This window comes from Lynx canadensis, chromosome F1, assembly GCF_007474595.2.
Source record: "Lynx canadensis isolate LIC74 chromosome F1, mLynCan4.pri.v2, whole genome shotgun sequence".
In the NCBI taxonomy this organism is placed as follows: domain Eukaryota; kingdom Metazoa; phylum Chordata; class Mammalia; order Carnivora; family Felidae; genus Lynx; species Lynx canadensis.
In genome coordinates, this window is record NC_044319.2 from 25,727,502 (window position 1) to 25,741,560 (window position 14,059).

The 14,059-nt window shown below is 42.6% G+C and overlaps 1 non-coding gene across 1 annotated transcript; it reads right to left on the bottom strand.

Moving 5' to 3' along the window:
- Positions 1-8,206: 8,206 nt before the first annotated feature.
- LOC115505775 lies at positions 8,207-8,313 on the bottom strand. The gene has a single exon (XR_003966132.1). It is a non-coding gene; the product is annotated as a U6 spliceosomal RNA (small nuclear RNA).
- Between the last annotated feature and the right edge of the window lie 5,746 nt (positions 8,314-14,059).

The following is a 14,059-nucleotide window of genomic DNA, read 5'->3' on the forward strand; positions in this document are numbered from 1 at the left end:
ACAAACATATCACCTGGGCACAATAAAGTCAGTCGTACAATTTCGATTGTAATAAGAAAACATGGGGTAATTTATTTCCCTTTAAACCAGAGCCAGAACACCTGGCCCAGTAGGAAAATTTGCTAAATAACAAAACCCATTAAACACAAAGAAATAGCAATTAACCTGGCAATGCAAAACCATTTACATCTATCAGATTGTGGTAGGATCCCCTCCCTAAGAAAAAAAACCTTTCAAGGTAATCTGACTATACATGACAATATCCCTCAAGACCTTGTAACATGAGACCACTTAATCAGACTGCATGTTTGTGTGTTACCATATATGGCAGACAAAGAAGTAAAAAATATATATAAAAAACTATGCCACATGGCATTCTAGGCTTAGTTCTTTGGGTAGGAACCTGCCTGAGTCGTGTCGACACGAATAAAGTTGCTTCCTGGAAAGAAAAGCCTCGGTGTCACCACTCTCTGTGCGAGAATCCTCCTACAACATGGGCAAAAATTAAAAGGTATGACAATAGCAAGTGTCAACAATAGCATGCGGTATATAATAAAGACACTGGTAGACTGCTAATGGTTCAACCCCTTTGAAAAACAGGGGGCACCCGAAGCAGGGTTGTAAATGTGCCTGCATGCTTTATGACTCAGCAGTTCCCTCCTAGAGGGTTATTCAATGCTTGCCCATCTACACAACAGATATAGGGGCTCCTGGGTGGCTCAGTTGGTTAAGCATCTGACTTCGGCGCAGATCATGATCTCGCGGTTTCTCAGTTCGAGCCCTGTGTTGGGCTCTGTGCTGACAGCTCAGAGCCTGGACCCTGCCTTGGATTCTGTGTCCTCCTCTCTCTGCCACTCCCCAGCTCGTGCTCTCTCTCTCAAAAATAAACAAACATTAAAAAAAAAAAAAAAAAAACTGTAAGAATTCTCATGGCAGCATTGTTTCATAGGCAAAACCCTGAAACAAGCAACTCAAAATAGTAAAATGAAATGATAACTAATTAAGAAGAGTACTACTTTCATTTGTATATTTACTTCATTGTAAGTTTATGTAAGTTTTCAAATGTACATCAACAGTAGAAGAATAAATCAACCATTAAGTAGATACAATATCAAACTCTGTAAGCAGCAAACGTGAATGAACTATAGTCGTGCATCAACAGGTGAAATTCAACAATATAATACTAATTGAAAAAACCAAGTCACAGAAGAATATGTACACCACGATTCCCCTGATTTAAGGGCCAGTAACGGAGCAAACAAAGCAGGGTGTGGAATTTGCACAAAACAATGTTTTATAATCTTTGTGGATTCTTTTCCTGGAATTCCCATCCCTATTTTATTTAACTTGGAAATTTCTTTCGTAAGAATAAAACTTGAGTCGCTTCCTCTGTAATGCCTTCCCGAATGGCTCCAGGTAAAGTTATTGGTCCCCCTTTTCTGATAGATCTTTCCCGTGCACATACATCATCCCAGCACTTGTCACAGTATATTGCAAATACCGGCAGCATCCAAGCCAATCGTGTTCTGCTAAATGGTTACTAATTGACTTTTCACATATATATCTATATATATAGGTATATATATAGATATATATATAGATAGATATACACACACACACATATATGAATATTTTCTCAATTTTCTGTGACATTAACAAAAATTTGTTTTAATGTTTATTTTTGAGAGAGAGAGACACAGTGCGAGTGGGGGAAAGGGCAGAGAGAGGGAGACAGAATCCAAAGCAGGCTCCAGCCTCTGAGCTGTCAGCACAGAGCCCAAGCGGAGCTCAAACTCACCAAGTGTGAGGTCATGACCTGAGCCGAAATCGGGTGCTTAACCTACCTAGCCACCCGAGCACCTCTCAATTTTCTGTGTCATTTACAATATAGTGGCTACAGGTATGATACACTTTGAGTTTTCCGATGCATTATTAACATTTTCTCCATTACTTAAGTCGGAAGGTCAACAAAACAATAAATCAAGCATTGATTTGTAGCATTTGCCTATTTCCATGGTGCAAATTCTTCCAGTGTAGAAAACTCGGGGTTTTAACATGCCTTCGTTAAATGAGGGGTTGGACAGAGATGTGCAGTGACCCCTGTCTTGAGGAACCCTCTTTTACACCTTCATTTATTGGTTCCACAAATATATGCTGAAGCCTGAGGCTAGAGTAGTGTTCAGGACAGGAAATGTCCTCAACCAGAAGGAAATTAATGAAGCCAGCAATAAACAAATGGAGCCAGCAAATAACAAAAGAAACATTGTTGTGCAATGAAGGAAATCAATAAGGTGATTGGTGAAATAAAGGAGGGGGGATGACCTAGAGAGGTCAGCAAGGGCTTCCCTGAGTTGGTGACATCTAAGCTGAGACCTGAAGAATGAGAACAGGGGCCACCTGGGTGGCTCAGTCAGTTGAGCTTCTGACTTTTGATTTCAGCTCAGGTCATGATCTCAGGGTCAGGAGATTGAGCCCAGTGTCGGGCTCTGTGCCGAGTGTGGAGCCTGCTTGGAATTCTCTCCCTTTGCCCCTCTCCTCCACTCTCACACTTTCTCTCTGCCCTTGCCTTGCTCACACTCTTTCTCTCTCTCTAAAAAAAAAAAAAAAAAAAAAAAAAAATGAAAACAGGCCATCCTTTTAAGTAGCCAGAAGACTATTTCGACAGCAGAGATAGCAATGTCAAAGCCTCTCAGGAGACAAAGAGCCTGGGGTATGAAAGGATGAGACAGAGGGCTGAGAGGGAGGAATGTATTAGGCGGTTGGTGCCCTTGGCTGCAGTCAGATTGTAGCTGGATTTTACTCTAATAGTGGTGGGAGCTCACAAAGGGAGTCTTGGGTTTTGGGTGTATGGCAAGAACTAAGGGTGTGTTCAGCCATCAGTTTTGTTCCTGGGTTTGACCCTTAAAATAGACAAAATCATAGCATTTGATTTCAGGTTGATTTCTTCTAGGAATACACAATCTCCCTTAGTTCTGGCCACGAGAGACCGTAGCTGGGGAGACACTGCACAAGATCACACTCCACCTGAACCCCATGAAAGTGCATCTTTTGGCCAGTCACAAGGAAGAGTCTGAGGAGAGATCAGGTTGAGAAGGAGAAGTCAGGGCAAGTTAACCCTAACCTTATCATGGAAAAGGTAAGGGGCTCCAGGGCAATGGTCATGTCTCTTTCTACACAGATATCCTGGGCTTCTGAGCTAAAAGGCTGTTTTTCCAATGAGGAAGTCCCGGTGGACAAACACACCTTTCTCTCCTTGGGTGCCAGAATAAACCGAGTTAAATAATGGTTTATAGGCCCCCAAACGAATAGCCATCATATTCTTGACCTGTGTGCTTAATCAATTCCTGATACAAAAGTGCCAAAAGATCTAAACCAGAGGTTAAAAGTAGGAAAAGGAGAAATTCTTATCTGTATCCAAAGACAGCTTTCCCCAAAGTGTATTCTGAAGAATGTTAGTTCCATAGAGTCATGCCATGACAAGAGTACCACGGTCAAGGGAAATGAGAGGATCCTGAAAGCCGTATCTGCTTCTTGGAGACTCACTGTGCACCCGTAGTCAAGAAATCAGGTTAATATTGTTAAACTCGGTCTTTGGAAATAAGGCCAAAGAGCATTTTTGCTTATGACATTTTCTACTGTGCGCATTTAGAGTAGTGCTGCCTTTGGATACCTTTTCTCTTCCAAGAGAGGAATTTTGTTTTGTTCAGGATGGAAACTTCATGGAGGCATGCAAGAACAATCTGATACATGCAGAACAGCCTCCAGCCTCAACCCCCAGATAGGTAGGAGCGGAAGTGTCCGGAGTGAATGGCCATTCCAGTTCTCTTCCCTTCCAGATGTGAAGCTGCCTGGAGGTATGACATTGGTTGCTGCCTGGGTGGAGCATGGGGGCTGCTCTTTAACAGGGCAGTTAGGTTGGGTGGAGGAAGAGGAGGAGGAAGCTCTGGGAGTAGGTGATAGGCAGCCAGGAAAACCCTGGCCTAGGGAACATCAAGTGGAATTTTCCTCTGGAAATCCTTTTGAACTAAGTGGATTTGAATGTTGCACCCCTGGTTGCCTAGATCCCATGGCTAAGTGATTTTGTCTTCATTTTCCAGTAATGATTAACACTGCTGTAGTCCCTGCAGTTTGGGGACAGTTTGTCTAACTGTGGTGACGGAAACAAGGAGGAAGCCCATCCCCAAGTCCCTCAGCAAAATCTGCTTTCCACTTGTGATTTTTGGTGGGAAGAGGAGGGACATGAAAATACTCCTGTGTATGGAAGGATTGTTCGGCCTTTTCTTAAACACTTCTCAGTGTTTTATATTCTTTGAACAAAATACCCACTTTGGGTTAATGGCTGATGTTTTCTTTTTTTTAAGTTTATTTATTTATTCTGAGAGAGAGAGAGGGAGGGGCAGAGGGAGAGGAGAGAATCTCAATGCTGGGCTTGATCCCACGAACCATAAGATCATGACCTGAGCTGAGATCAAGAGTCGGATGCTCAACCTACTGAGCCACCCAGGCACCCCATGGATGATATTTGCATTAATCATCCTAATGAAACTCCAGTGATGGTATTTTTAGATGAAGAAGCAGAAGCCAAGAGGCCCAAATCTTTTTGGGGCAGGAGTAGGGAAGAATGTGACATCATCTCTTAACCCATTGGAGGCCTCTCATGCCACCTGGCAACTTGTTTGGGTCCCACATTTCACTTAGGAAAGACAAGTTGGATCTGATTACTAAGTGAGGTCAAAGACTCATGGCCCTTGGATGGAGTGCCACTGGCAGAGCCTCAGCATTGCAGAGAGGGCCGCTGTATCCCCCCACCCCAGCCCCCAGCCCACTCTAAAAAACATGACTTTGTGTTTTTTTATTTGGCTTGTTTTCAAAAGCTTTTCTCCCTCCTTTTTCCCCTTCTTTCCTGTCTTCCTCCCTCCTTCCCTCCTTTCCTTTCTCTCGATGAGAAGGACAACAAAATATTACTTGTTTGCGAGAGGTTAACGAGAGAAAGCCACCAGAATCTGCACTTGGGAGCAAGGGGAGAGCTCCGTTTCCCATGGCACAGTGCATATCACAGAATGTCAAAGCAAGGAGTGACCTTAGGGATCCTGACCCACCCTCTCAAAGAAGATTGAGGCCCAAAGGGGAGGCTCTTGACCGGAACTCGTAACCCCAACACAGCCTTTTTCTGCTACTTCACGCTGAAGTGGGAGCAGCATTTGTTACCTAATGTCACAAGTTCTGCCGGAGCGCTCCCTGAAGCATAGCATGACATGACACTTTTTGGAACCTTTAGCAGGATCTGTCCCCCAGCATCCTAGTGAGGACCTGCCTGCCTTGGTCACATTCGTGGGGTGAGGTAGGGATGAAACGAGCAGTCTGCCGAGAAAGACTCCTTATCCTAAAACTAAAGATTTTAAAAACACGCGTGATGCTTTTCTGAGCACTCAGTCATGGTTGCTTTGCCAAAATTAGACTGAGACTTTTATGATGGAGAAAGAGGGAGACTGAGCAGGGTGTGCAGTACTGCAGTCTCAGGGAAACCTAGCAGGACTCTGACATCTCTAGAAGCCCCGTGTAACTCCATGTCTCGTGAAGTGATGGCCAGGTTTACGTTCTGGGCCTCTCGGCCATGCTGTGAAAAATTGTCTCCTACGAAGGATGGCTACCATGCAATTTAGGGCCTGCAGCTGAAACAAAACCTACCCATCTTATTCCTCCCTTAAGGGGGATCTCCCTGTTCATAGTTTTATGTCACTTGGTGCTATAGGAGCCACTGATGCAGAGCATGACAATGTCTATTCTAGATACTTGATTCCTTATTTTTGTGACAGAGGCATATTCTATTATGTGGACTTTTTTTTATGATTGGCAAGTATCAATCTATGATATCAAGTATCAACTATTTATAAACTGCATTCTTAAAGTTAATATGTAATGGCAGAAACTGTTAATTATACCTGTACTATGCTAATAAAAATAATCTTTAATGTAGCATACAGGGATAGAGACAGAGAGAGACTATGGAGAATAGAGATAGTGAAGACGACAGCAAGGAAAGGGAAGGCAACGTGGAGAGACGCGGGGATTTCTGCAGGTGATCGTGTGTTGCTGTGCTCTGAAATCTCTAAATCTTGGCCAAGTCTTCATGTAATCATGCATATTGTTTTCTCTGGATCCAGGGTAGTGACTTGAGCTATGAATAGGAATGAGAAAGCATAGGAAATTGCATTTCTCAGTGTAAGGATGTGAGTATATGGTTCACGGCCTCAGAGTGTGTCCCCGTGACTGGACGAACTCACACTGGATAGAACACAACTTGACACGTCCTTCACAGTTCTAAAGAGGAGTGGCCATCAGGGGCGTGAGATTGCTGAGGACGTAAAGACCAACAGATGCTAGTGTTGGGAGAATTTTTGAAGGCCATCTGGTCTCCTCTTCTGCCTTCTAGCTCTCAGACAATGAATGAATGGGCGGTAAGGGGGGTGGGGCTCTGGCCTCTGATTTTGTCCTAAATATCCCAGAAATGAGGATGATGTCCTAGCCACCAAGATGCTATCCTAGTGTTTAGTTTTATAGGAACCCCAGTGTATGGATAAGAGCGATTCATATTATTGAGTGCACATAATACAGTGTATGGCACCGTGCTGAGCATTTGCCGTGCATCTTACCTCATTTAATACTCCTAGAAGCCCTAATGAGGAATAACACATAAAAGGGGGAATAACTTAGTCTACACCACAGTTAGCAAGTGGCAGAGCTAGGGCTCAGGACCAGGTTTGCCTGATTTTCACACTTCAAGCTCTTAACGGTACTATTCTATTCCTATTATGAAAATCCTACTATTATGAAACAGTTGAATAATTGGTTTTGATTTACGGGCCAAAGGACACTTCCCTTACAAATAATAAGAGGGTCATTATTAGGGTTGCCAGATTTAGCAAAAAAAAAAAAATTAATAATAATAAATAAATAAATAAAGAGTACTATTTTTGAATTTCAGATAAATAATTTTTTAGTTTAAATAATTTTAGTATAAGTGTGTCCCAAATATTGTGTGGAACATACGTAACACTAAGAAAACTATTCTTTGTTTTATCTGAAATGCCAATTTCCTGGACATCCTTATCTTATCTCGTGTCCCTGTTCATCATGAATGAGACCAAGTTGGTGAGTTCAGTCCCTTTGGAGGCCACTTGTTGCTTTGTTCCATGATGCCCCTCTATTGGGAACCTCTTCATCTAAGGCTGCTATGAACCCCGTCAGTCCCATAGTCCCTCAATGTCTTTGTATATCAAGACTATGTTTAAGATATTTTACTATTTAAAATTTTTAAAAAATATTTATTTATTTTTGAGAGAGAGAGAGACAGAGAGACAGAGCATGAGTGGGGGAGTGACAGAGAGAAAGGGAGACACAGAATCTGAAGCGGGCTCCAGGCTCTGACCTGTCAGCACACAGCCCGACGCGGGGCTTGAACCCACAAACTGTGAGATCATGACCTGAGCCGAAGTCGGACACTTGACCGACTGAGCCACCCAGGCGCCCCAAAGGTAATTTTACTATTTTTTTTTTTATATATATATGAAATTTATTGACAAATTGGTTTCCATATAACACCCAGTGCTCATCCCAAAAGGTGCCCTCCTCAATACCCATCACCCACCCTCCCCTCCCTCCCACCCCCCATCAACCCTCAGTTTGTTCTCAGTTTTTAACAGTCTCTTATGCTTTGGCTCTCTCCCACTCTAACCTCTTTTTTTTTTTTTTTCCTTCCCCTCCCCCATGGGTTCCTGTTAAGTTTCTCAGGATCCACATAAGAGTGAAACCATATGGTATCTGTCTTTCTCTGTATGGCTTATTTCACTTAGCATCACACTCTCCAGTTCCATCCACGTTGCTACAAAAGGCCGTATTTCATTTTTTCTCATTGCCACGTAGTATTCCATTGTGTATATATACCACAATTTCTTTATCCATTCATCAGTTGATGGACATTTAGGCTCTTTCCATAATTTGGCTATTGTTGAGAGTGCTGCTATGAACATTGGGGTACAAGTGCCCCTATGCATCAGTACTCCTGTATCCCTTGGATAAATTCCTAGCAGTGCTACTGCTGGGTCATAGGGTAGGTCTATTTTTAATTTTCTGAGGAACCTCCACACTGCTTTCCAGAGCGGCTGCACCAATTTGCATTCCCACCAACAGTGCAAGAGGGTTCCCGAAAAATATGGAACGCTTCACGAATTTGCGTGTCATCCTTGCGCAGGGGCCATGCTAATCTTCTCTGTATCGTTCCAATTTTAGTATATGTGCTGCCGAAGCGAGCACGGTAATTTTACTATTAAACGGTTGATGCATACAACCATTTGCTGAGTCAAAAGTTATATGTGCAGCATTGCAAGATAAGGCCAATTATCTTCCAAAATGATGGTACAGTTATTATTCTGTTGGTGTGCACGAGTTCCCCTGTGTTCAATATCCTCCCTGCATATGGGGTATTGTCAGACTTCTTAATTTTTGCTTTTGTAGTGGGTGTGAACTGCTCTTTCACTGTGATTTCAATTTGCAGTTCCCTGATTTCTAATGAGGTTGAACATCTCTTCACAAATTCATCGTCTCTTTGTTTTTTCAGATGTCTGAATTTCAGCTATGTACTGGGGTTTCAAAGTCCATTGTTTTAAGGAAGATACTCAGAGATAGTAATTTGAGAAAAGATTAAACAGAGAAGGCCCCAGACACAGAGCATATATTGGCCCTCAGGGAGCAGAATAAGTAAACTGTGCTTTGGGTATAGCACTCCCTGAAGCCTGGAAACTCCTCAGTTGCCCAACCACCACTTAGCTCCTCCCTCCTGGCAGCCAGGTGTTGTGGAAAGAATTTCCAAGCCAGATAGACCTGGACTTAAGTTCTATTTCCTAGCTGTGTGACAGAAAGTCAGTTTTTTCTCTGGGTGTCCGTTTTCTTATCTGTAAAATTGGGATGGAAAGATGTGCCTTTCAGGGTTGCCGTAGGATTAAACAAGATAGCAAATGGAAAGACTGCCAGGTAGGTGCTCAAGCAATGTTGCTTTCTTTCAGGCTTTTTTTTTTTTTTTTTTGTATTAAGAACAGACTAGAAGAAAACCACCTTAAGGCAACCACTATTCTGTTCCATTAGAATCAATTGGAATTTTGCGCTTACGATCTCAGCTGTGGCAAAGATAAGCCTAGGGTTTTCAAAAGAGTGGCTGGGTTTTGGAGGCAATCTGACTGGAGGATTCCTTTCCAGACAATACTGGGAATAGATCATCTGAGAGCTATTGGCCATCATCCTCGTTCCTCTTCAATGGCAGGTTCCATCACCACCCAGATACCTGACTCAGTGTCTCACGATCTTTAGGTAGTTCAGGGTTTTTCCTGAACAGCATAAACTGTTCTTTTCTTCTTAGAGTAAGGGAGCACTGCTATGAGCCAGACATGTGAACTGCATAGCAACATCCTGTTGTGTTCAAGTCCCGCCAACTGCATTATTGACCTGGTTCACAAGTTATTATATTATGGGAGGTGGGGTCTAGGCCCATCCTCTTAATTCACATGAGAGGTCCAGCCCCTGGCTATGATTATACCACAGCTTTAAGGGGCAAGTGTTCTGACTCACAAATCTAGGACTTTTTTTTTTTCCTGTTCCCTTATATTCAGGATCTCCTTTTACTGGACATGTGTTCAAAGGTGACCCAAAATCCTTCAAGCATCTCCAAGGGCCAATTTCAGATCTTCTTAACCTGGGAATCAGAAGACCCTAGTCCCAATCTTAGTCCTTTTCAGAGTAGCTCCACTGGAGAATACATGACATTAGAGTTTTTCTATGTGCTTTTGAGGGTTACTAAGTGTCACAGGTGAAGCAGGAAAATCCTTTGGAAGCTGGAGTCTTTGCATAGGAAGATTCAATTTATCTATATATCTATATCTATCTCATCTACATCTATATGCACACACACATATATACATATATATATAATGGAGAGAAAAGTTATATATAAATATATAGAACCTAAATATAAATATTTTATAAATGTTTATAAATAAATATATAAATTTATAAATATTTATAAATATAAATATACAATTAAAAAATACACAAGTATATATATTTCATGGAGAGAGGAGTTATTACTTTTACCCCAATTTTTTAAAGTTTATTTATTTATTTTGGGGGGGAGGGGCTGAGAGATGGGGAGAGAGAATCCCAAGCAGGCTCTGTGCTGTCAGTGCAGAGCCTGATGCGGGGCTCAAACTCACGAACTGTGAGATTATGACCTGAGCCAAAACCAGGGGCTGAAATCAAGAGTTGGATGCTTACCCAGTTGAGCCACACAGGCATGTCTACCCTGCTTTTTAATTTTTTTAAATTAAAACAAATTTTTTTTTACCTACCCTGCTTTTTAAAAAGAAGTCAAGAACAAAAAAAAAAAAAAAAAAAAAAAAAAAAGAAGGCTAAGTAATTCATTCATGATTCATTCGGTCAGCAAATATTTTTTCAAGTGCTTACTGTATGTGAGATACTCAGCTAGTCCCAGAGAATATAATGGAAATAAAATAAATATGATCCCTGCTTTCATTCCATTTATATTATAGTGAGAGAGGCAAATAAAAAACAATAAGCAAATAGTAACACATGAAATAACACTTAATGGCAGACTGAAAGAAAAAAAGGAAAACAGTTTAAGAACTACTGGTCTAACTAGACTTTGCATTTCTCCCTGGACTTTATTTGGACTTTATTTTTGACCTTTCTTCTCCTGAGAAAGTGAAACCCTTCTAGAAACAGATTTAGCTTAACTTCTCAGTTGTGATTTGAAGGGTGTGTTAAGTCCCTCAGTCCTCTGACCCTCCTCCTGCTTGAATAGGGTCGATTTGTGCAGCCAGTTTGATTAGATTAACCCTTGATTCCTCCCTGCCTTCCAGGCAGGCAGGATAATTCCAGAAATGAAAGGCAAGTCTGTTTGGCCAGGATCAGCAATGTACTTTCCCCCTTGCAGACTCTCCCTCTGGATTACCGCTGCTGCCCGTGCAAGAAGAAATGATCTGAAAGCCCCAGTAGTGCTGGCGAATTTTTTAAATTTGTGGATTCTCATAAGGAGGATATTGTGCAGAATTTTATCTCAGATCAGGTTTTTGTTCATTGCAGAGTGGAGTTTTATATGTGCACATCTATTGTTTAAAAATGCAAGTGATTTATTACCGCCCCCCCCACGCCCCGTTTTCAATCCTCAATAAACTCACAGAACAATGTAACATTGTGCAACTAGAATTGTTGCTATTTTTGAATTGGGGTTGTCCTAAAGTCACCTAAGGAGGTGGGCAGTAGAAATAAGGGGTGACCTGTTGAAAGTCTCACAATTCAATGGCAAAGTTGAAATTTGAATCTAGGACATCTGATTTCTGGGTCTCTGCTCTCCAGGTACTAGATTAGATCAAACGGCCTTGCTCAGATTACATATGCATGTGCACACAATATTATCAGAATGCTCTGGGGTCAGTTGATTAGAATTTTCAGTCATTACTAATTCTAGAGAAAATGTCACACCATCGACTGAAAAGCTGGTTCTGATTTGGAGAAAAACAGACTGTCAATTAAACATGAGGGCATGGTTGTTAACACTTTGAAGTGAAAACAAAACACAAGTAAATGGGGGGGAAAAAGCTATTGCGGAAGGCTGTGGATATCACTTGGAGGATGAGTAATGAAAAGTTAATGATCATGTACAATTAAGGCTATTAGGTCAGGATGTAAAGTCTTATTGGTTGGAGCACCTGGGTGGCTCAGTTGGTTAAGTGTCCAACTCTTGAGTTGGCTCATAGTTCACGAGTTTGAGCCCTGCATCAGGCTCTATATTGACAGTGTGGAGCCTGCCTGGGATTCTCTCTCTCTTTCTCTCTCTGCCCTACCCTGCTCTCTCTCTCTCTCTCTCACACACACACACACACACACACACACCCTCTTTCTCAAAAAATAAATAAATAAACTTTGAAAAATAAAATAAAGTCCTGTTGGTTGTCCAAAGGGGCCTGATTGATTTGAACTCAGCTGATGGCTTCTCGTTTCTATTACTTTTCTTCCTACCCTTATCTCTTATTCCATTTCTTCCTCCCATCCATTTATATCTTGGGTCTGGTGGGAAGGTGACAGGCCCTTCCCCTGAGAGTCTCTTGGGGATGGGCTTCAGGTCATGATATTCTAGCCTTAGAAATGAATTAGCTTTTGGGGGCAAATTCACTTTATTCAACATCAGTCCCCTAGTGAAGGCATGGGAAAGTGTCAGAAAAGGAAACAGGCCTGAAATGGAGAGAAAGTCAGGCTCTCTTCCCAGGGAACTATCGACCATTTCTGGAAAGCCAGCCCCAAGATTTATGCCCATTGCTGAGAATGGGTCATGGCACAGAGTGAAACACATTAGCAACATCAGGCCCTGGGCTGGGGAACCGATGTGGGTCTGTCTTGCTCTAGAAGAAACTGAAACCCAGACTGAACAGGCAACTCTTTCTTCACACTTAATGTGACTCAGTCAATTCCAGGATTTAAGCTCAGGCCCCCTTAGGCCTCATAATCAGTTCTCCTGGGAAATGCCATCTGTTGGGGATACTCATTTCTGGGCAGCAAAAATGCTATTCGATTTTGTGTAGTTGCTATGTGATTGCCTCCCATTACCTTGGCCCAGGCAGCAGGGAGAAAGGGTAGGTAGGGGTCTGGCATTTGCCATCGTCAATTCACCCTTTTTGCATGTTCTGCCTGTTACCCCAGCTCACTGTCACCCCCCTCACTACTTTGACCCCACACATGCACACTCAAACCCTCCCTTAGTTTTCAAGCCATGATAAGATTTACATGCTTATGTGAGTTTTCTTATACAGTCTAGTCTTTGTATCAACTGTACTAAGCCTCAACATTTGCCTAGAGTAAATAAGGAAGTACTGTTAGGAAATTCATTCCTTATGATCTTATTTATATCTTAAACAGAGCAGTACCTTTTGTTATCACAGTTGTTTTTCAGTGCAGTGCACATAAGCTTGCTTTTCGGACTCCTTCTCTGGAATGCATTATTGGTTGACACTCACCCTTAGAATAAATTTCTACCCTTTCTCCCATCAATGGGACAAACTCACAATCCAATTTAGACTGATTCACCTTCCCAGTGCTGTAAGTGATTTGAATAGGGCCACCTTCCCAGCACTTCTTGGGCCCAGGTCCACAGGCACATTCTACTAAGGAATGTGGTCCTGGCATAGAAGCTCGAAATTTCTTGAACAGATTTCAGGAGTGCAGAAGCAGAAGCAGAGGTAGAGGAGGGACGCATCTCCTCCTTGCTGACCTGAAACTCTGGAGACAAATTCCTGACCAATGCCTGGGAAAGCTGGTTTTCTGGCTAAAGTCTCAGGGAGACCAGAAATTCTTGGGATGTGGGCTGTAGAAGCTGGGGCTAAGGGTGAAGAAGGGGGGAGCAAGACGTGTGCTCAAGATAAAATTATAGGTGACATTCTTGATGTGTTTTCTCCTTCTCACCCCTCATGACCAGTCTGTGAGCAAGTCCATCAGTCCCACCTTCAAAGTGTATCCTAAAGTCACTTACACCTGTTACCTTTACCGTGACCCCCAGCCAAGCCTCTACCTTCTCTCACCTGGCCAACCAGATAACCTCCTCCCGGCAGTTTTTGTGCGTCTTTTCTTGCTGTTTTCTTATTCATGCTCCAGGCAGAAGAGGGAGAAATCTTTCACAGTTGCAAACTGGATTGCAGCATTTTCCTGCCTGAATCCCTTCATCAGCTCTCCGTTGTTCCTGGAATTACATCAAGTTCTTTTCCAAGGCCTGCAAGCCCCACGTGCTTTGCTACTGCCCACTCCTTAAGTCTTCCCACAGCACCCTTTTCCACGGTCATTGTTTCATGGCCGCACTGGAGAACATTCCCAGCCAAGTGTCTGGATGCCGAGGGGCCTCTGGATCCTACTCTTCTTTCTGCATGGATTGCCCGTACCCACTTCTTTACCTGGCTGGTCCATTTTTAGGGTTCAGGTACCCACTCAAATGCTCTCCCTGTGA